Source organism: Dromiciops gliroides, chromosome 1, assembly GCF_019393635.1.
Source record: "Dromiciops gliroides isolate mDroGli1 chromosome 1, mDroGli1.pri, whole genome shotgun sequence".
Classification (NCBI taxonomy): domain Eukaryota; kingdom Metazoa; phylum Chordata; class Mammalia; order Microbiotheria; family Microbiotheriidae; genus Dromiciops; species Dromiciops gliroides.
In genome coordinates, this window is record NC_057861.1 from 28,851,817 (window position 1) to 28,875,798 (window position 23,982).

General features: G+C 43.3%; 1 protein-coding gene across 1 annotated transcript in view; it reads right to left on the bottom strand.

Moving 5' to 3' along the window:
* The window catches only part of CUX2 (cut like homeobox 2), a 387,207-nt gene that overhangs the window by 164,434 nt on the left and 198,791 nt on the right, over positions 1 to 23,982 (bottom strand).

Consider the following 23,982-nt stretch of genomic DNA (forward strand, 5'->3'; position numbering starts at 1 on the left):
TAAATTATTTCCAGTTCACTTCGAGTGCAAAGAATATTTCATTTGAGGGCCCTCGGGTCTAGATGGAGTGGATTTGAAGGGGCTTGGCCCGCCTAGGAGTGGGGCGGAGGCGTGGAGCCTGGCTTTCACAGGATTCAAGTCAATTCACTTGAACCTGAATTTATTAGGTACCTACTGTGTGTTGGGTGGGTCCTGGGGGAAGCGCTGGGGACATGGCGGTGAAAACAGAAAACCCTCCATGACCTCCAGGAGTTTGAGTAAGGTGGTAGACTATGGTGCAACAGAATGGATTCTGTTTGTGGGTCCAAAGAAATGAAATTAAAATCCAGATTTTGCAACTTAATATCTAGGTGACCTTGGGGGAGTTGCTTGAATCCCCTGAGCCTCAGTTTCCTTATCTGTAAAATGAGAGTAGTAGATCCTTTCTGGCTCTACTCCTGTGACCCACCCATCCCACCCTAATTCTACATTCTTTTTCTTGTTGGAGTTGGCTCAGTTGGGCCTGATTCTTCATGACCCTATTTGGGGTTTTCTTGGCTAAGATACCAGAGTGTTTTGCCATCTCCTTCTCCAGCTCATTTTACAGATGAGGAAACTGAGGCAAATAAGGTGAAGTGACTTGCCCAGGGTCACACAGCTAGTAAATGTCTGAGGCCGTATTTGAACTCAGGTCCTCCTGACTCCAAGCCTTGCACTCCATCCACTGTACCACCTATCTGCCCAAGATGCTATTAGCCACTGTCATCTAGCTGCCCTATTCGACATTCTATAGGGAAGATACAACATCACTCACTCAATTAGAGATGATCCCCAATTTATCCTGTAGATACCTTGTACATTGTTGTTTGCATGTTGTATTCTCCATTAGGGTGTGAGCTCCTTTATAGCAGGAGCTGTCTTTTTCTGCATCCCCAGAGTCTCTAGCACAGTGATGGAACACACTAGGTGTTCAACAAACGCTTATTAAAAGATGATCAACAAACATTTATTAAGCACCTACTATGTGTCAGGGATGGTGCTAGGAACTTCTGAGAAAACAGAGCAGAAGTGAGTGTCCCTGACTTCGAGGAGACCTGAGATGCTTGTGAGGAGCATGTTTGCAGGTCAGTACAGAATAGCTCCAACATCACTTCCAGAAGGAGAGAGGACTTCTAGCTGGGAGTATGGGTGGGAGGTGAGCATAGACCCGGTGGAGGGGGATTTGCTTTGAAGAAAGCTAATGATTCTTCAAGGTGGATTCCATACTGACTTTCCCCTTGTTGTTAGAGATTTCTCCTTCCTGAAATGACATCTCCAGAGCCCAGCCCAGATTCCTCTCATTCTAAGCTTGACGGACCACTCCCACCAAGGAGTGGAGGTGAGTTTTAGAACGTCATGTAAGGAAAACGACCAGCCGGCCAGCTAGACCAGAAGAGAAAGTTCAAGAAGGGGGAGAATTGTCCAATTATCTAAGAAAAAGTAGGTGGGAACCAGATCGTGGAGGGTTTCAGCCATCGCCATCAACAACAACAAAAGAAAAGGAGTGAAAAGAAAGGGAAAAAAATCCTTCCATCTTCCACGGGGAGAAAGGCTGTGGCTTGTGCAAGGATGCTGGATGGGCCCTTCTCCTTGCTCCTCATTTCTAATGGTGGCAATTTCAGTAGGAGAGTGCAATTCACTAGGAGCTGTCATAGCTTTCATTTGCATAATTCAGGATACGGTCTGTTTATGTGGTGGCTTTGCTTGAACTGAGAAGGATGTCCCCCCCCCCCACTCTCCTGCCCTGGACAATAACTCGAGCTGCAGTATCCGTATATATCACCCGATTATATTTGCAGCAATCAAGTCCTGTAATTTTCCAAATCCGGTGATGCAATAAATATCTGCAATCAGATTTATTAAAAACACACGAGCGCATGCAGGAGTGTATTTCGAGGGTGAACTCTTTAATCTACCATATGCCCGGTGAAGAGGAGCAGCCGGCTCCTTGGACTGCATTTGTTACTGCCGCTACACATTTATCTAGTGCATGTAACAAAACACTTTTACCATTAGATAATGAAATAAAAGTCCTATTAACCCGCTAAAAATCCCTTTTTGTCTAAAAGGGGAAATGCACAGTAATGGACTTAGATTGTGTCTGAGCATCTGTAAATCTAGTTAATGATCATTCACACCAATGTCATAAACCAATGTCCCAACCAGCACAGGGTGAGACTAGACCCCCCCCACCCCCAACTTGTACTTTCCCCAAGGGAAAGCAAGAAAGAGTCCAGGTCATGGATCCTGCTTTGGGAGGGGGAGGGGGGGAGCACATTGGAATGAACCTATTTTAGGAGAGATTCTCCTGCTCAGCTATCTCACCTTTCTGGAGGGGAGAATGGTGGGAGGCCTAAGGAAGGGGGCGGGGGGGGGGTGAGGGCCGTCTCTTGAATCACAAGATTCTGCTTTAGAACTAGGTTCACAAAATTAGAATCATCCCATATGTCAGCCCTGATGTCACCGTAAGACCCGCGCTGCCTGGTGAGAAGACCTTTCATTTGTTACTCAAATGGGGGGGGGGGGGAAGCTAGCTGCTAGAAAGAGGAGCTGGGCAGCTGAGCAGCAATTAACTAGACTGTGAACCCCTTGAGGGCAAGGATCATATGTATCTTTGCATCTCCACCAGTATGGGGATTTAATATTTCAACTGAGACGAGGTATGACGGAGCATTTGATTCAATGTTCATAAAAATCACCGACTCACTTGCTGCATGCCAAATTACAAGGGACCTAATAGGTTACCTTACTCCATCTTCTCCCTGAATCCTGAATTTCATCTAGAATGCTTCCAACAAATGGTTGTTTACCTTGAAAACCTCCAGGGATTGAGAACTCACTACCTCCCCCCCCTCCCCCCCACTGCCAAAGCTTCCCATTTAATGTGATTGTTGTTTAATCGCTTCAGTGTCTGACTCTGTGACCCCATTTGGGGTTTTCTTGGCAAAGATACTGGAGTGGTCGGCCATGTCCTTCTCCCGCTCATTTGACAGATGAGGAAAGAGAGGTAAACAATTAAGTGACTTGCCCAGGGTCACATAGTCTGAGGCCAGATTTGAACTCGGGAAGAGGAGTCTTTCTGACTCCAGGCCTAGTGATCTGTGCTCGATGGTGCCACCTAGCCGCCCTCTCCCATTCCATAGGGCGTTTTTTACTCAGGTAAGTTTTTTTTGCCACAAAACTTCTGCTGATTGGCCTTCGTCCTGGAGTTTGGTACCAAATAGGACAAATCAAACGCCTCCTCCAAACAATAACCTTTCAGATAATTAAAGCCTGCTGTCATCTCCTCCCTCCATTTTCTCCTTTAACGCCCAGTTCATTCATTGTCTACGCTTAGAGTAGATATCGAGTCCCTTCACCATTGGGGTCAGTCTCCTTTGGTGATGCTCTACTCATCAATATCCCTTCCATAAACCTTTAGCAAGTGGGAATTCAACGAGAACACAACAGAGACCCTGTCCTCAAGGAGCTCCCAGTCTAGTTGGAGAAGTGGGGGATGATACAAGTCCACAGTCAACCATGATACTGATGAAATGTATGTGACACATGTATATTTCCAAACTAATCCTTAAGTCTCAGGCTGACTTTTCCCCATCGCCTGGCATACCTTACTGCCGCCTCCCTGCTCACTGGTGTGTTCAGGGAATGAATAGCCATTTATTATTGGTAAAGAAGATTATAATTGGGAAGTAAAGTCTTTTTATAAATCACAAATGTATCCCCAAAGTAAACTGGATGATATCATATTAAGGGTCATTATTTGATATTTAGGTGTCAGAACTGGGAAGGACCTTAGAACAGAGAATGTCAGGGCTGGGAGGGGCCTTAGAACAGAGAATGTCAGGGCTGGGAGGGGCCTTGGGAAAGAATGTCAGAGTGAGAAAGGACCTTTGGATTTCGAAAGTCTGAGCTCTGAGGTAAGCTTAGAAGTCATCTAGCCTAATTTCTTATCAAAGGAGGAAACTGAAGGTCAGTGGGGGCTGTGACGTTCCTCAAGTCCCACAGGTTAAGAAGTCCCTGGGACAGACTGAGTCTGGGTCCTCTGCCTCAAGGTCTAGGATGCTCTCCATGGTACAACACCTTGCCTCCATCCCCTAAATCACTCCCTCTCTATTAGTGTAGACAATTCTGGGTTCATTGGGCACTCACTGGAACCTGAGTGACAAGAGTTATTAGCAGGTCCTCTCAGCAGTGGGCTGCTTCAAGGTCATGGTCATCTGGTGGGACAGGTAATGGCTTCTGGGAAACCCAAGTTTATATGGCAGAAGCAAAGCCCACCCAACCCACTAGGGGGGATGATGTGCCATCATACTGATGATACCTCTGTCTAATACTGATAAGGGCTTATGGTCACAGGGAGAATGTACTTCATTTGAACCCACTACCTACCCTGGAAGGCAGATAGTCCCAGTCCTTGTTCTCTGTCTATGGCTGGATCTGGAGTCAGAACAACCTGGGTTCAAATCCCGCCTTGGATATTTACTACGTATATGACCCCAGGCAAGTATATGAGCCTCAGAGGCCCAAGGCTTAGCCCAGTGCTTGGCACATAATTAGGTGCTTAATAAGCACTGATCCGTTGATTGATCTATAGAGTTTGAAACTTTAAAATGGGGAAGACAGAATCGTATGATCTTATTGATCATAGATTTAGAGCTGGAAAAGGGACCCCACAGGCTCACTAGTCCCCTTCATTCAACAGAAGAGGAAATGGAAGCCCAGCAAAGCTAGCTAACTTGCCTGAGGTCATAACAGCTTGTAAGTATTCATAGATTTATGGCTGGAGAGCTATAGGAGACTGAAAGGTCACCTAGCCTAATCCCCTCCTTTTACAGAAGAGGAACCTCAAGCCCAGAGAAATCAGGTAAATTACCCAAGGTCACACAACTATTATGTGGCAGGATTTGAACATCATCCATCTCACAGGACTGGTATGAGAATCAAATATGATTATATAGAATCATTAAATTATACAATATTTTAAAAATTAAATGATTAAAGTGTATTATAGCATGTGCTTTGCAAAAAATTTTTTCTGGGGCAGGGTCAGGATCTTGATTTCTTTGGTGTGGGTGATTCCCAGTATGGAAACTCCCTCTACCAATGAAGATCAGCAACCCCTGAGTCTTTGGGGGCATTGTGATGTTGAGTAAATTATCTCAAGTGACATAGCATCCAGTATCAAAGTCAGGGCTTGAACACAGATTTCAGTTAAACTCTGATCAATCAATATTTATTAAGCACCTACTATGTGCTAGACACTGGGCTAAACACTTGGGACCCTGAGGCTCATAGGGGTTAAATGACTTGCCCAGGGTCATAGAGCTAGTAAGGATCCAAGTAGCTACTAACCCCATTAGCTGTTCCTAATTCCAAGACATGCCCTACATATGTCAGCCATGATGATGATGGCTGTATATATTGTTGTTATCACAACCTGAGAGATTCTTGGACAATTTACTTAATTTCTCTGTGCTTCAGTTCTCTGTTCTGTACCATAAAGAAGTTGGACTCTCAATTCTACTTTTCCAAACACCAACCAGTAGAATGAACAACCATGATTGCAGGGGTCTGATGAACAGCCATGCTACCCACCTCCTGATTCAGAGATGATGGACCAACTATGCAGAAAGAGACACATATTAGGACAAGGCCAATGGGGGACTTGTTTTTGCTTGACAATGTATATTTGTCACATGGGTTTTCTTTTTCTTTTTCCTGGTCAAGAGGTGGGAAGGAGAGAAAATAAATCTTTGTTAATTAAAAATGATAAAAATTCAACTTCCCCCTATTTTACTGATGAGGAAATGAAGCCTAGAGGGTGGAAAAAGGCTGGTTCATGGCAGAACTGGTCCTGGAAGCCATGTCTCCTTTCTCTAGGTTCTGCCATTATACATTGCTGACCTAAAGGAAGCCCCCTCCAGGGACCTCCTGGCTTCTGACAGTGGATATGTAAGCTGAGTCTTGAGACTTTCTATTTTGCCCCCGCCCCTCCAACCCTCAATCCTGCTTCAACTAGAATGCAGTAGGAGATAGGCTGAACCCAACCCGAGGTCTCTGTGCCAGGCTTTGGGCTTAGACTCATCTGATTAACGGACCATCAGGAGCAGACAGACAGCCCGGAGCCCAGCACAGACCAACTCAAATAATCGTAATAATAAACATTCCATTTGCAGCTAAAGAAGAAATAATTTTAATGAGCTCAGAACAGAAGACAGACTCCACTAAGGTTTGGGCCAAAGATCGGCATGGAAATAAACTGTAATTTTTGCCAGAGCAAGGCTGAAAGGCTCTATGATATGGAGGAGAGAGATTTCCTTGGGCCAGAAGGAAAGCGTTTATCCCCAGATTATGCTAATTCAGGTTAGTGTAATTCAACAAATATTAAGTCCCTACTATGTGCTCGGCAGTGGGGAGATAAAACCAAAAGCAAAATGGTCCCTGCTCTCAATAAACTTCCATTCCATGTAAGAAAGAAAGAAAAAGAAAGGAAGAAAGGAAGGAAGGAAGGAAGGAAGGAAGGAAGGAAGGAAGGAAGGAAGGAAGGAAGGAAGGAAGAAAGGAAGAAAGAAAGAAAGGAAGAAAGAAAGAAAGGAAGAAAGAAAGAAAAAAGGAAAGAAGGAAGGAAGGAAGGAAGGAAAAGAGAAAGAGAAAGAAAGAGTGAAAGAAAGAGGGAGAGAAAGAGAAAAAAAGAAAGAGAAAGAAAGAAAAAGAAAGGATTTATTCAATGATAACTGTGTCACAGACAGAAGGTACCAAGACAAAAACAAAACAATTCTTGTCCTTCGGGGACTTACAGTCTACTGGTAGGAATAGCATGCATGCACAGAAGGAAATGGAAAATAGACACAAAACTAATAGTCATTTGTTTCTGGAGGACAGAGTACTAATCAGCATGTGTGTGTGTGTGTGTGTGTGTGTGTGTGTGTGAGGATCACACAAATAACTGTTTGCTATTTAAATCTTTCCCCAGCCTGGCCCTAGTATGTTTTCATGTTACATAAAGGGGAGCTAAAAAGGGGAGGGGGAGGGAGCAATGGGGGTGATGGCAAGGCTTTAGGGGAGATTGACGAGGAAGTGAGAAACATATTGCAATAGGTTGTGAAGCTGCAATGAGGGTCGGCAAGAGGATTCCATCTCTGGGCTAGGGACTTTATCTTTTCTTTTCTTTTCTTTTTTTGTGAGGCAATTGGGGTTGTGGCTTGCCCAGGGTCACACAGCTAGTAAGTGTCAAGTGTCTGAGGCTGGATTTGAACTCAGGTCCTCCTGAATCCAGGGCCAGTGCTCCACCCACTGTGCCACCTAGCTGCCCCTCTATCTTTTCTAAATGTTTGACAGTGCTCTTTATGTAGTGGGAGCCTAATTAAGGGTTGTTGTTAAGATATATTGAAATAATATAGGTTTGGGATCATAGAATTGCTTTCTTTTGGGCAGGGGAGGTGCTGGGGTTAAGAGACTTTCCCAGGATCACACAACTACTAAATGATTGAGGTCAAATTTGAACTCAGGTCCTCCAGACTCCAGGGCTGGTGCTCTATCCACTGCATCACCTAGCTTTCCATCCCCCATAGCTCTTAGTTCTATCTATGAACAAACCTAGCCACCTAGCTGCCCCTGAATCATAGAATTACATTCATAATAGCACAATTTAAAAAATTTACGCAAGCCCTCCTGTGTCCTTTCTCAGTTAGATGGTATAGGAGTACCGGAGATGGAGCCAAGATAGTGGAGTGAAGGTAGGAAGCTGTCAGTTAGATGGTATACTGCTGACCTTTGACTGAGGAGGTCTTGAGTTTGAATCCTGCTTCAGACACTTCCTAGCTGTGTGACTCTGGGCAAGTCATTTAACTTGTCTCAACCTCAGTTTTCTCATCTGTAAAACGGGGGTGATAAAAATAGCATGTACTTCACAGGGTTGTTGTGAGGATCAAATGAGATAATATATGTCAAGTAAAGCGCTTTGCAAACCTCAAAACCTAGAGAAATAATTATTTATATTTAATTTATATTTAATTATTCTTTCAGCTTCACTTTCTTAGTAGGGTTTTCTTTTTGTTTTTGTTTTGCAGGGCAATGAGGGTTAAGTGACTTGCCCAGGGTCACACAGCTAGTAAGTGTCAAATGTCTGAGGCCAGATTTGAACTCAGGTCCTCCTGAATCCAGGGCCAGTGCTTTATCCACTGTGCCACCTAACTGCCCCCTCAGCTTCACTTTCATTTCACCTCTGTTTGCCTCAGTTTCCCCATATGTCAAATGGGTGTAATAACAGCACCTTTCTTGCAGGGCTGTTGTGAGGATCAACGGTTTTGCCAGGGGAATACAAGATCTGGCAGGTATTACCAAACCGTAATTAGGTGGAGTACTCAGGCCTTTGGCTCAGGGTGATTCCTAAATCCATGCTCCAGTCTGAAGAGTCTCATCCTTCTGGAAACCCCTTCTAGAGTTTCCACTGTCAACTTTGAACTTTATTTCCTTTTTTTTTTTTGTGTGAGGCAATTGGAGTTAAGTGACTTTCCCAGGGTCACACAGCTAATAAGTGTTAAGTGTCTGAGGCTGGATTTGAACTCAGGTCCTCCTGACTCCAGGGCTGGTGCTCTATCCACTGTACTACCTTGCTGCCCCTATTTCCTTTTTTTTTTTGACCAGGCAGGGTCATACAGATGGTAAGTGTCAAGCGTATGAGGTAAGATTTGAACTCAGGTCCTCCTGTATCCAGGGCTGGTGCTTTATCCACTGCACCACCTAGTTAGCTGCCCTGAACTATTTTATTTTATTTTATTTTATTTTATTTTATTTTATTTTATTTTTACCAGCATCTTCTGTTGGGGACTGGAAAGCGAGCCTCAAAGTCTCAAGCTGGACTTTCTGGGAGAAGGGATAACCTTCTCCCCACTTGACTACATGTGACAGAAATGGACAAGTAGGTGGCATGGTAGATGGAGTGCTGGACTCATAAGTTGAGAAGACCCGAGTTGGAATCCTGCCTTAGACACTTACTGTGGGACCCTGCTCAAGTCACTTCATCTTTGTTTGCTTCAGTTTCCACAGAATTATTGTGAAGAAAAAATGAGATAAAATAGAGACAAAATACTTTGTAAACTAGGTGTTGCAGTGGCCAGACTGCTAAGCCTAGAATCTGGGAGACTTGAGTTCAAATTCTGCCTTTGATGCTCACAAACTATGTGACCTTGGGTAAGTCACTTCACCTCTCTCTGCCTCAATTTTCCCATATGTCAACTGTGTACAATAACAGCACCTTCTAGCATAGAGCTCAAATTCTATTTCAGGCCTGCATCATCTCTCCATGACACATTGCAATAATGTTTTTCTTTCTTCCTTGCCACTCCCCTCTCCTTTCTAGCTCCCCTTTATGCATTGTCTTGCCTCATTAGAATGTAAGCACCGAGAGGGAAAAGACTCTCTTTCTTGCTTGAGTTTGTCCTGTCTGTCCATCTGTCCATCCATCCATCCGTCCATCCATCTGTCTGTCTCTGGCCACATTCATGGTGAGAAATAAGACAAGATGGATGGTCCCAGCAGTGATGGCCAAGATGGATAGCCAAGCTGCTGTGAAAAGACAGGCCAGGTTACGGAAGCCATCAATCATTCCCAACATGTTATGTAAATTTCGGATGCCAAAGATGTACAGAGCCAATTATCAGGGGCCACGTCGAGGTTTCAAATGCCCACAATAAACCTTTCCCCAAGTGAACTGATGAGCAATCACCAGCTTTCTGTGCTTTATTGGCTGGTGTAAATATTTTGCTCTATGATTAAACAATCTATGGGAGGGAAATTCAGCTAAACCTGAATCCTCTGTGTATTCTGAGGATAGGGGAAGGAGAAGTGATAGTCAGCAACTTTCAAAAAACATTTATTTCCTTCCTCCCTCCCCCTCCTCCCTCCCTCCCTTCTCTTTCTTTCTTTCTTCCTTTCTTTCTTTCTTTCTTTCTTTCTTTCTTTCTTTCTTTCTTTCTTTCTTTCTTTCTTTCTTTCTTTCTTTCTTTCTTTCTTTCTTTCTTTCTTTCTTTCTTTCTTTCTTTCTTTCTTTCTTTCTTTCTTTCTTTCTTTCTTTCTTTCCTCCTCCCTCCCTCCTTTCTTTCCTTCCCTTCCTTCCTTCCTTCCCTCCCTCCCTCTTTCCCTCCCTCCTTCCTTCCTTCTTTTCTTATAGGAAACAATGAAATGGCTTCAAAAGCCCAATAGTCTTCACTTCAGAGAGTAGCCTCAGGCTCAGGAGGATGAGATGTTGTGAGTTGGGAACTGGGGGATTTTAGACTTGGAAGTGAGAGGGGGATAAGACAAGGGTCAGGAATGAAGCCTCCCTCTCTCCCTGGTTATGAAGAGCCTGGTAAAGCCAGAGCAAAGGGAATCCAGTCTAGGAGGAATTTTTTTTTCTTTTCTTTCTTTTTTTTTTAGTGAGGCAATTGGGGTTAAGTGACTTGCCCAGGGTCACACAGCTAGTAAGTGTTAAGTGTCTGAGGTCGGATTTGAACTCAGGTCCTCCTGAATCCAGGGCCGGTGCTCTATCCACTGCGCCACCTAGGAGGAATTTTATCCGGTTGTGACCTTTGGGGCTGAGAAAGAGGAAAGCAGTGACACAGGGTGGAGGTGACTTTCTACCAGGGTCCAGGTTCTCTGGGGACAACACAAGGGGAAGCATGACTTTTTCTGAGCTGGCTGCTGTGACTAAGGCATCGTACGAGACATCCAGTTGCCTCTTTATAGCATAAATCCAAGTGTGTGGCACACTAAGACGTCCATGCCAACCTTTGGCTGGGCCAGTATGGTGAAGAGAGAGAGCTGTGATTTAGCAAGCAGGAGACATGAGTTCTAGAGCCATCTCTGTCTCAATTCTCTGTGTAACCCTTTGACAATCACCTGCCCTCTCTGGGCTTGTTTCCTCAGCTATTAAAACAGGAGGTTGACCTAGGTAATCTCCAAGATCCTTTCTAGTTCTAAATCTATGATCATAAGATCCCAGTCTGTGCTTTCAGGCACCTGCATTATATCAGTGGAAACAATATACAAATGAATAAGTAGATATAAGATATGTACAAAGTATCCTGGAACTCCTGCTACTGGTAAGATTGGGGATGGTGGATCGATTGAGTTCTGAAAGGCAGTGAGCCAATCTATCACGTATCTGCCGAGCTCCTGGGAGTCCCTACTCCAACACTTAGCAGCCATAGAACCTTGGTCAGGTATCTTTACTTCTTGAGCTACAGTTTGCTAATCTGCAAAACAGGGCAAGAATCACCGCACCCTTTAATTTTATGGGGATTGCTGAATGAATGGATTAAAAAAATGACTTTTTAAGTAATCATTAATTGTTAAGCCTCAAAGCAAATCGGTTCTTCCTTTTGAGAAGCTTACCTTCTCATAGGTAAAAAACAAAACAAAAAACATCACCTACAAGACAGTGGTGGTCTGGGAAATCATTGGGATGGCAAGTAGAGCCTTAGAGCAAGTGATTTTTTTTCATTTTTTATTTTTTGCTGAGGCAATTGGGGTTAAGTGACTTGCCCAGGGTCACACAGCTAGTGTTAAGTGTCTGAGGCCAGATTTGAACTCAGGTCCTCCTGACTCCAGGGCTGGTGCTCTATCCACTGCGCCACCTAGCTGCCCCAAAAGATTCTTTTTTTTTTTTTTTTTGGTGGGGCAGTGGGGGTTAAGTGACTTGCCCAGGGTCACACAGCTAGTAAGTGTCAAGTGTCTGAGACCGGATTTGAACTCAGGTACTCCTGAATCCAGGGCCGGTGCTTTATCCACTTCGCCACCTAGCTGCCCCGCAAGTGATTTTTGTGAGGAAATGATTTCGTTCTAGGTATAGGACATTTTCTTTCCCTATTCCCTTCCTTTCTCTCACATCGTCTTTTCCTCGGAGCAGGCACTGGTACATTAGCCTCCTAATGGATCTCCCTGCTGTTAGTCTCTCCCCAGTATCTGGCACATAGTAGGTGGTACATAAATATTTATTCCCTTTTCCAATCCATCTTTCATGTAGCTGCCTAAGTGATACTCCTAAAACACAGATAAAATTACACCATTCCCCTCATCAAGAATCCTTAGTTGCCGGGGGGGGGGGGGGGGGAACTAGATGGCACAGTGGGTGGAGCACTGGCCCTGGATTCAGGAGGACCTGAGTTCAAATCCGACCGCAGACACTTGACACTTATTAGCTGTGTGACCCTTGGCAAGTCACTTAACCCCCATTGCCCCGTGCAAAAAAAAAAAAAATCCTTAGTTGCTCCCTATTGCCTCTAGAAGGAAATATTAAAAAAAAACCTCTGATATTTAAAGCCATATACAATTTGCCTCCCACTGCCTAACTTTCCAGTCATTTCCCCTTCATGCATGCTCTAGTTTGTCAAAGATGACTGCTAGCTGTACCCTCCCCCCACCATTTGATCTCCTGCTGTTGTGCCTTTGCATAGGAAGCCCCACTTCCCCCTGCCCTCACCATGTCTGCAATGTTCTTCCTCCTCATGTCTACCTCTGAGAATCCCTGACTATATATGAGGCCTTTCCTGATTTCCCTGGTTGTTAATTTGATATTATTTGTAAAGTACTTTATAAACTTTAGAGTGTTATACAAATGCTAGTTATTCCTCCTCTTTCTCTTCTTCCTCCTGCCACCACCACCACCACAACCAACTAGGTGGCACAGTGGCTAGAACACTGGGCTTGGAATCAGGAGGACTCATCTCCCTGAGTTCAAATCTGATCCCAGACACTTAACTGTGTGATCCTGGGCAAGTCACTTAACCCTATTTGCCTCCGTCTTTTCATCTGTCAGATGAGCTGGAGAAGGAAATGGCAAACCACTCCAGCATCTTTGCTAAGAAAACCCCAAAGGGAGTCAAGAAGAGTCAGACTGGATTGAAAAAACCAACATTGTTGTCCTTCCCCTGAAAGGACTTTGTTTATATTTTGTGGATTCTTTGTATCTCTCTCTCTCTCTCTCTCTGACTACATTCTATGACTAAAACAGAAGCTCTTTGAGAACCGGGGTTTTTCCTTTTTTATCTTTCTATACAGTGCCTAGCACTTTTTTTTTCCTGAATTGATTCATAGTTTTTAAGCACAAAATAAGCAGGAGCAAATGTTAATGAAGAGATTTCCCCCCATGTTTGTAGCAGACCTCAGCTAGAATTCTCAGCCTGGCAAGGAGGGAAAGACTCCTCTTTCAGGACAAGCTCCTGGGGGGGGGGGGAGGGGGGGAGGGAGGCATATTATACTGCTCCTTGTCCCTTTCTCTGTGGCCGAAATTAGGTTCTCAGCCATGTCCATGCCCTGTCCCCTACAGATCACCTTTGTTGACTTCCAGGAAATCAAAGGAGAAACCTGTTTTGGTTCCGGCAGCGGGAAGACTGTGTAAGCGCTGTCCTTGAGAAAGGATGCCAATCACACACCTAATTATCTCTGTGGCACATGCACAAACTGAGATCCAAATCAGGAGCTTCCTCCTGGCCCTGATTACTGTTTGATATGCACGAATTCTCGGAACTTAGAATCCTGTGTGCAGTGGAGAGAACAAAGGGAGGCCACCTACCAGTGGGGACCCCGGCCTACGCTAAAGATCCCCCCCTCCCCCAAGCAGATGAAAACCCAGGGATTAAAGTTTGAGAGAGAACAGGCTTTGGGAAGGCAGCTTCTCTGAATCACTCCAAAACTTTTGAGTGTCAATTCAGAGAGAGGAAACTCTCATAAAAGGGGACTTTGGGCAGCAGACGTCAAACTCAATACAATTATTAAGCACTTATCAAACACCTGCTGTATGAGACACACTGCACTAGGTAATGGGATGCAAAGACAAAACTGAGACAGTCCTTGTGGCTCAGGGAGGATCTCGGCTAGGGGCTGACAGGCTGTCAGATTTGGAATCAGTAATAAAAATGAGTATTGATAATAATAGGACAGCTAGGTGCAGCAGGTAGAGTACTGGGTTTCGAATCAGGAGGACTCATCTTTCTGAGTGGAAATCCAGCCTCAGACACTTACTAGCTGTGTGAACCTGGGTAAGTCACTTGACCCTATTTGCCTCCATTTCCTCATCTGTAAAATGAGCTGGAGAAGGAAATGACAAACCACTCCAGTATCTTTGCTAAGAAAACCCCCCTAAAGGGGTCCCAGAGAGTAGAACAGGACTGAAAACGACTGAACGTTGATAATAGTATTATATGATGACTTATAGGATGACCACTAAGTGGCACTGTGGACAGAGAGCTGCTGGACTCAAGAAGACCTGAGTTCAAATTCAGCCTCAGTGCAGGGTTGTGAGGATCAAGTGAGATAATGTTTATTTCACAGAGCCTGGCACATGGTAGGTGCCTAATTATCACTTATTCCTTTTTTATATTATCTGTTATATCATTTGGGGCTTCCTAGGACAGAGAACAATCTCTTGGTGGGGGTGGGGGTGGGAGGACCACGGTTAACAGGTCAGGATGGACAAGTCAAGAGATTTCAGGATGTGGTTCTCAAAGGGAACCTACATGTCCTTTAGTTTACTGTCTTCATTTTTTTTTTTTTTGGCAGGGCAATGAGGGTTAAGTGACTTGCCCAAGGTCACACAGCTAGTAAGTGTCAAGTGTCTGAGACCAGATTTGAACTCAGGTCCTCCTGAATCCAGGGCCAGTGCTTTATCCACTGTGCCACCTAGCTGCCCCACTTGTCTTCATTTTACAGATGGAGGAATGGGAAGGGCAGGGTGGTGATGCAGTGATTTGCCCATGGCCACTTAGGTGTTAAAGTAGCCCAGCTCATTTGAATCTGGTTCTCCTGACTCCAAAGCATACTGCTGTCCCATCCTGTCTCCTCCTCTTTTTTTTTTCCAGGGCAATTGGGGTTAAGTGACTTGCCCAGGGTCACACAGCTAGTAAGTGTCAAGTGTTTGAGGCTGGATTTGAACCCAGGTCCTCCTGAATCCAGGGCCAGTGCTCTATCCACTGCGCCACCTAGCTGCCCCTGTCTCCTCTTTACGGTACCTTACCCAAGTCATTCTTTTTGCCCAGAATTCAGAGAGAAACTACATCAGTTGCTGAATCAGACAGCTTGAAAGGGATCTTTGCAATCATCTCGCGGGTGTAGAGGCCTTGTGATAGCACGGAGAGCAAACTGGATTAAGGTTTATTAGATAGGCTGTCTAGGTCTGGCTTTGCCACTAATTTCCATGCATAGCTTTGGGCCAGTGAGCACGTTATTTCCCCCGATAGAAAGTAAACTCTTTGGGGGGGGGTGGTTGAAGGGTAGGGGAGATAGAGCCTGTTTTGGTTTTGTCTTTGTATTTCTTGTGCCTGGAATATAACAAATGCTTAATAAATACTTGTTAATTGGGCTGAACTGTGCCTCAGTTTTCACATCTGTAAAATTAGGATATTACTTCTCCCTGAGGCTATTGTGATAATTTACTTAAGAAATGGGAGTGTGCATTGAAAGGCATAAAGCACTATGCATACAAGGTATTATTAATAAGTGCTCTGTGTGGTTGAACATAGCTTGGAGCCAAAATCGGAAAGGGCAGAAGGAAAAGAATGGGTAATTTTCCCCCCTACCTTAAGGGGATGGAGAGTGTGTGTGTGTATGTGTGTGTGTGGGGGGGGGAGTGTTCTGGTCTCATATAGTCTTAGTAGGAAAAAAAAAAGCCCAAAGCCTCCAACGTTCCTGGCCCCCAGGGACGTCCCTCAATTCCAACCCAAATTTAGCTCCATCCCACACAAGCCGCCTGTTCTCCTTTTTAAGGGTTGCAAGTCATTTGCATGAACAGCTCAGTCTGGGGGAACAGGGATGGGGAGGTCGAAGGTAAAGAGACTAGTGGGAAGGGCAGGCGACGATGCCTTTGGGGCTCGAGGCGAGCTCTTCTGACCTTGACCCCGGGTTCTTAGAGACCCGCCGCTGGGCCCTAGATCCCTTGTGGGGGGGGGGCCGGAGAGAACTGCTCCTTCCCGCCCCTCCCCCATCCCCGCCCCTCCCCAGCCTGAAAGAACAGAATTTAATTTGCAGCCCCGTGTATAGTAAGATCCTATTTCACACACAGCTGTTCGGGCTCCCGATATATCAAACCCTTTCCACTTAAAAAACAACCACCACCACCAAAAAAGCCCCCAAAACCAAAAAAACACAAAACAAAACAAAAAAAACCTTTCGGAATCGATATCCCTTTCTCTACCTATATTTTATTAAAAAGTTGAGCATCAATATTAATGTTTAAATTCCCACCAAGCTGAGTTTAATTACCTATAAACTGTGCCCACTCTTAGGTAGACTTCCTTCCCCGCCGCAGTAAATAAAAGCGATAAGCAGAGAGCTACTTTAATAGACGCTAAGCAACTGAACCAAGTCCCAGAGACAATTCAAGGGCAGACTCCTGCACAGAATGAACCAGATAGGGAGCTCTTGGCTTTTTGTCTTTTTTTTTTTTTTTAAATTATTCCCCTCCTGGACTGATGACAGAAGTTTAACAACAACAACAACAACAACAAAACTCCCAAACTCTCAAATGAAAAAGTCCTTTCCTTCTGGATTACCTCCATCATCCCCATCATCACTTTATTTTTTTTTAATGGAAGTGTTATAAAATTGGGAAGAGATTCTTAGAGGTTGTCAAAACCAACTTCCTCACTTGACAGGTGGGGAAAATGAGGCTCAGGGAGGAGGGAATTGACAAAGGTCGAATGTAAGTGGGGTGGCAAGATGAGGACATGGGTCTTTTGACTCTTCTTTTTTTTTTTTTTTTTTTTGGCGGGACAATGCGGGTTAAGTGACTTGCCCAAGGTCACGCAGCTAGTAAGAGTCAAGTAGCTGAGGCAGAATTTGAACTCAGGTCCTCCTGAATACAGGGCCGGTGCTTTATCCACTGCGCCACCTAGCTGCCCCCTTTTGACTCTTAAATATGACTTTTTCTACAGCACTAAACAGTCCGGTAGTTACTGCTCTACCCCCCCCCCCCATTGCTCTATATGGCCACTCGAATTTATCAAATTAGATAATATTTGTAAAGGGCTTTGCAAACTTTAAGGCACTATATCAACATTAGCTATTATTATTCTATTTACTTTGTATTTATTGATGTAGGGAGATAGATTTTCCTTAGAAAACACACCAGTGGAGGCCTGCAAGCCATTGTCTTGAGCGAATGGGCATCCGCAGAGAACTCTGGATCTGGAGTGGTTATTTGGGGCACCCATACATAAAAGGGGAAACTGTCATGGAAGCCGCATTTAGCTCTGGGCTTTGGTTGTATCCCCCTAGGAGAATGTAGACTCAGGCTTTCCTTTTTGTTTCTGTATCCTCAGCATCTAGCACTGTGCTTTACACATAGTGGACATGTATTAAATACTTATTGACTTAAATTGAAGGCACTGAAGAGCCCAAAGGTCAAGGCAGTGATTCATGCAATGCCCTTCTGTCTATCTGTCCAGGCTTAACATACATTGGTCCCTTCCATGAACCCTAAATGGATAAGACTAAAGAGAGAATGGGTTGAGAACATGCTGATACATTGTTGGTGGAACTGTGAATTGGATCTTTGTGGAAAACAATTTGAAAGCATGCTAAGGAAATGAGTAAAGTGTCCATACCCTTTGACCTTGATCAACTACTGCCAAGTATCCACCCCTTGATGGGAGGAGAATGGTTGAACAAACTGAGGTATATGAATACAATGGAACATCATCATGTTTTAAGAAATGATGGGGGGCAGCTAGGTGGTGCAGTGGATAAAGCACTGGCCTTGGGTTCAGGAGGACCTGAGTTCAAATCCAGCCTCAGACACTTGACACTAGCTGTGTGACCCTGGGCAAGTCAGTTAACCCTCACTGCCCTACCAAAAAAACCCAAACAAAACAACAATAACAAAAAAGAAATGTTGAATATTAGGAATTCAGAGCATGGGAATAATATAATTAACAGATACAGAGTGAAGCAAGCAGAACTATATGTGTATGTGTATCTATGTCATATATAATATGATTATAAGAAGATATATAAAAACCATTCTAAAAGAAAGCCAAACACTGAATAATTTCGATGATCAACCTTGGAGAAAAGAAGGAAGAGGAGGAGGAGGAAGTGGAGAAAAAGAAGATGAAGATTGAATCTGTGATTTCAGTGATCTAGGGAATTCCTGGGTGATGAAATCCCCTTTATCTATGCAAGTAAGCACCTTCTCTGCAACTTTTAATCTTTGAGAATACCCAGAGGTTAGGTGACTTGTCCAGGGTCAAACAATCAGTATGTGTCAGGGGCAGTACTTGAATACCAGACTTCTGTTTTCAAGGCCAGCTCTCTAACCACTATGTCACATCCTGCCTTGACTTTCTAAAATAATTATGAAAACAATAATGATATAAAAATAATAATAGTCGACATTTAAATAGTGCTTTCAATACATGCTCTTAGCAAAAACATTGGAGACCATGGATATGGGATGTTGCAGAGAGATGAGGTCATTGGTTTAGCTTAAATGTTTTTCCTTGTTATAAGAGTTCAATGCTAGGAATAGGGTGGGGCACTTTATCCGGAAAAGTCTGTGATATAAAAACAAAACTCATAAATAAAAAGGTTGGTTTTGTTTGTTTGAACAGATGAATACAAGTTTTTAGTAGGCAGGGGCTGTTTTATTGTCAGCATCATGTCCTCATCCTATCATGTGCTTTGTACACAGTAGGTGCTTATGAAGAGTTTGTTCGGTTGAACCAAACTACGGAAGGAAGCTGTTTAACTGTGAGGTGGGATTATAGCAAACTTATTTCATTGTAGGAAGAGAGAGAAAGAGACGCAGAGAAGAGACAAAGAGAGAAAGAGACAGAGAAAGACAGAGAGACAAAGAGAGAATCAGAAAGACTGACAGACAAAGGGAGATAGACACAGCGATGAAGTAGATACATTGGAGGAAAGGAAACACCAGAGGAAACTGCCTGATTACTGTTAATGAAAGAAAGAATGTATTCATAAACACAAACAGGTCCAGGGGCCCTGCTGCTGAAATGTTATCAGTTTACGACATTACAGGAATCATGATATTTTAGGACCTGGGAGAATTATTTGACTGTGAATCTATTAACATTTTCAGGCCATATTTTTAAATGAAGAACCATCCGTCAGAGCTGCATACAGCCGTCTCTGCGCCCTGATCTATTCATGCATGGATGGATGGAAGACCAGGCTGGGGACGCACACCGTGGCTGACAATAATAGATTCCCCAGCGCACCTCATCGGATACATCAGACACGACTTCTGCATGGCATTCCTGCCAAGATAAAGCTGTTGTAGGAAGAGGGGAGAATGGTCTTTTCTCTGCCGTTAACACGCAGCAAACAACTACTCACTTTGAACCCAGGGCTGTTTGTCAGGAAGAGGCATCCGATTCAAGATGCACCTTGTAGGGTTTTCCTTTCCCTCACTAACCACCAGGGGTCCATCCAGAAGGGGTATTTCACATTACCAACACAGATTATATAGCTCAGCTGGTGAATCCTGATGGAGAAAGCTGACTGAGCCTACCTCTGATGAGATTATTAATGTCTCTTTCTGAACCTCAATTTCCTCATTTGCAGAATGAGATTAATAAGAGCTGTAGTACCTCCTTCTAAGGCTGTTGTGAACATCACCGAGCTAATGGATATAAAGTGCTTTGGGGAACTTTAAGCACCCAGTTAACAGTCTATTTATTACATATATTGTCCTCATCAAGACTCTGTTTCAGACCAGTCCAGAAGAATCAGTCTTTTTATTTTTTTGTGGGGCAATAAGGGTTAAGTGACTTGCCCAGGGTCACACAGCTAGTAAGTGTCAAGTGTTTGAGGTTGGATTTGAACTCAAGTCCTCCTGAACACAGGGCTGGTGCTTTATCCACTGCACCATTTAGCTGCCCTGAGCAGAATCAGTCTTTAAGCAATTACATTACATATTTTTCCCCAACAGCCCAGGGGAGGGGTTGGAGGAAAGAAGATAGAGGGAGATGGGGGGGGGTTTTGAAGAGAGAAGACCAAAATGATTTCCTTCACCATCATAATCACCATTGTTATCACCACCACCACTACTACCATCATTGCCATCACCTCATCACCATATCATGTTTTTCCTTTTTAGTCATGAAAGTAATTTATTATTTTCTAGTTACATGTGGAGATAGTGTTCGGCATTGGTTTTTATAAGATTTCTAGTTTCAAATTTTTCTCCCTCTTTCCTCTCCCTCCCCAAGACAGCAAGCAATCTGATATAGGTCATATATGTACAATCACATTAAACATATTTCTACATTAGTCATGCTGTGAAAGAAGAATTAGAGCAAAAGGGAAAAACCTCAAAAAAGAAAAACAAAAAACCTTAGAAACAGTATGGTTCAATCTGCCTAGATGCCACAGTTCTTTTTTTCTGGATTTGGAGAGAATTTTCTATCATGAGTCCTTTGGAATTATCTTGGACCATTGTATTGCTGAGAAAAGTCAAGTCTATCATAGTTGACCAACACACAATGTTGTTGATACAGTGCACAATGTTCTCCTGGTTCTGCTCCTCTCACTCAGCATCAATTCACGTAAGTCCTTCCAGGTTTCTTTGAAATCTGCCTGCTCATCATTTCTTACAGCACAATAGTATTCCATCACATTCATACACCACAACTTGTTCAGCCATTCCCCAATTGATGGGCATTCCCTCAATTTCCAATTCCTTGTCACCACAAAATGAGCAGCTATAAATATTTTTGTACATGTGGATCCTTTTCCCTTTTTTATGATCTCTTAGGGGAAAAGACCTAATAGTGGTATTGCTGGGTCAAAGGGTATGCACAGCTTTATAGCCCTTTGGGTATAGTTCCAAATTGCTCTCCAGTATGGTTGGATCAGTTCACAGCTCCACCAACAATGCATTAGTGTTCCAATTTTCCCACAGTTTCTCCAACATTTATTATTTTCCTTGTTTGTCATATTAGCCAATCTGATAGGTGTCAGGTGGTACCTCAGAGTTGTTTTAATTTGCATTTCTCTAATCAATAGTGATTTAGAGCATTTTTTCATATGGCAATAGATAGCTTTGGTTTATTCATCAGAAAACTGCCTGTTCATATCCTTTGACCATTTCTCAATTGGGGAATGACTTGGGGATTCCTATAAATTCGATTTAGTTCCTGATACATTTTATAAATGAGGCCTTAAATCAAAAATACTTGCTATAAAAATTGTTTCCTAGCTTTCCTGCCTCCCTTCTAATTTTGGCTGCATTGCTTCTGTTTGTGCAAAACTTTTTAAATTTAATGTAGTCAAAATCACCCTTTTTTATTTCATAATATTCTCTATCTTTTGTTTTGTCATAAACTGTTCTCCTTTCCAAAGATCTGAGAGGTTAACTATTCCTTCATCTCCTAATTTACCTATGGTATCACCTTTTATGTCTAAATGATGTATCCATTTTGACCTTATTCTAGTGTAAGGTGTAAGATGTTGGTCTATGCTTAGTTTCTGCCATATTCTCTTCCAGTTTTCCCAGCAGTTTTTGTGAAATACTGAGTTCCTATCCCAGCCATCTCATGTTTTTCAATAAAGTTCTGATAGAAATGGTCCTGGGACTATTTCACTATTTCACTAGCCTGCTATTATGTACATTATCATGAAGGTAGATGAAATAACTGATGTTGATAGTTTAATATAAGGCACTGGGATATAGGCTCCTCTTTAGGTTCACAGAAAGCATTCCCAGGACAACTCAGCAGCAGACAGGATGATGAGGATAACATATACTGACTACATCCTGCTCCCACATGGTTTTAACTGCTTCCTCTATTTCTCTACATTTTGAAAGCTTTTCATTCCATGTGGGTTTGAGATGACAAGTGTTTGATATTGTGACATCTATTAAAATATTGTTCATAAGATTTTATGAATCAATACTTTGGGATATTGTGGGCAATTGTTTTCTTTCTTTTTTTTTCTTTTTTAGTGGGGCAATTGGTGTTAAGTGACTTGCCCAGAGTCACACAGCTAGTAAGTGTCAAGTGTTTGAGGCCAAATTTGAACTCAGATCCTCCTGAATCCAGGGCTGGTGCTTTATCCACTGTACCACCTAGCTGCCCCAATTGTTTTCTTTTAATCTATGATTATGAGCTGGTTCTGAAACTAGTTCCATAACCACCACCTTTGCCACTATCACCTTAATTTTGACCACCATTATCACCACAACCACTAACACCACTATTATTATCACCTTCATTAGTTCTACTGTTTCAGCAGAAGATCCACAGCATGACAGGGCAGGTATGCAAGGTTCCTACTAATAATAACTCATTTTTTTAGCCTCTTCAGATTTTCATCAGAACATACTCACATCTTGGAATAAAAGGATGAAGAACTAGGTTCAAAACTAGACTTTGCCATGTATTGTCTGCTTGACTTTGGGTAAGTCACTTAGCCCCTCTCAACCTCAGTTTACTCAACTGTAAAATGAGAGGGTGGACTAGCTCAAAGGTTCTCAGACATTTAGGTCTCAGGACCCCTTTACACTTTTATTGAAGACTAACCACCCCATTTTGCCAAAAGCTTTTGTTTATGTGGGTTATTTCTATCTATTGATATTTACTGTGTTATTATGAAAACAGTTTTCACCTCATGAACCCCTGGAAGGGATCTCTGGGAATTTCAAGGCTCTTCAGCCCATACTTTGAGGACCATTGGTGTAGATGACCTCAAAGGTTGCTTACAGTTGTAAATCTATTCTTATCTATGATTCTTAGAGATGGCCTTACTCAACCTTCTCACTTTATAGATTGGGAAACTGAAGCTTGGGGGCTGGGGTGGGGTCACAGGATTCTAGATCTTGATGTGAAAGGCTATCTAGTCCAACCCCCTCCTTTTACAGAAAAGGAAACTGAGGCTGTGAGAAATCCAGTGATTTGGTCCTGATCCTCCAGATAATCAGTATCTGCAAAGGAACTGAACCCAGGCATCTTGACTCTAAGTCATTGGCAAAGCCAGTATTAGTACTAGAATCTTTATCTCCTGATTGGAGTTCTGGACCAAACTACTCCCTGCCAAGAGTTTTAAAGACAATAGAGAAATTTGATCTGTATATCACCGTGCCAATGTGGAACATTAATAGGTGCACCGGACTATACTTGAGCCCTTTGCACCCAAGTATACCATCTAACCTGGTACCCTCTTATACTGCAGGGTGGATGAATGCCCTGGGTCATTTACAAACAATTCCCATTATAAGATACTGGTATTCTTCTCCCCCCCCCCTACCAAGGGCTTATAAACTCTGTCTTTTTCGTATCAGGTTGAAACTTAGAATACAGGTTGTCAGCCAACATGCCATGCATTTTTCTAAAAATAACTCAAATTGGTTAAGCCAATTTTAAGCTAAGGAGCAGTCGGGAGAAAGGAGAGGAAAAAAAAGTAAGGGGGGATTTAAAGGTTGTTTCAGACACTTTTTGATCGGCTTCAAACTAAAAATAAAAAGGTCTTGTTTGAAGGAGACAAGCACAAACCTATCACTGCAGGTACTTCCTGGAGATCTATATTTTGCCCTCGTTAAGGTTCTGTCTCAGGCTGGTTGGCCAGGATGAGTCTTTAAACACCCACTAAGTCACATATGTCCCTACAACAACCCCGAAAAGATGGAGAAGGGAGGAAAAAGAGGGAGAGAGAGGGGTTTAGAAGTCAAAGATGGTCACTGGATGGGGAAGGAAAGGATGACTCTCTTTGCCTCTCTGGGCCTGTTTTCTCCTCTTCCAACTCTAGATTTATCATCCTCTATAAATGTGATGGACACAGAAGAATGATGATGACTGCTCTAGACCCTGGGAGACCTACGGTCAACTCCATCATCAAGGGCCCATCTTCTTCTCCACACCTATGGCCAACTTGGACAAGACATGCAAATCATCCAGGAGGCAAGAGCAAGTATCCAAGTATCCAAGAGGAAGATGCAGTTTGTTCAAGTGGTCATCATTCAATTGACTCCAA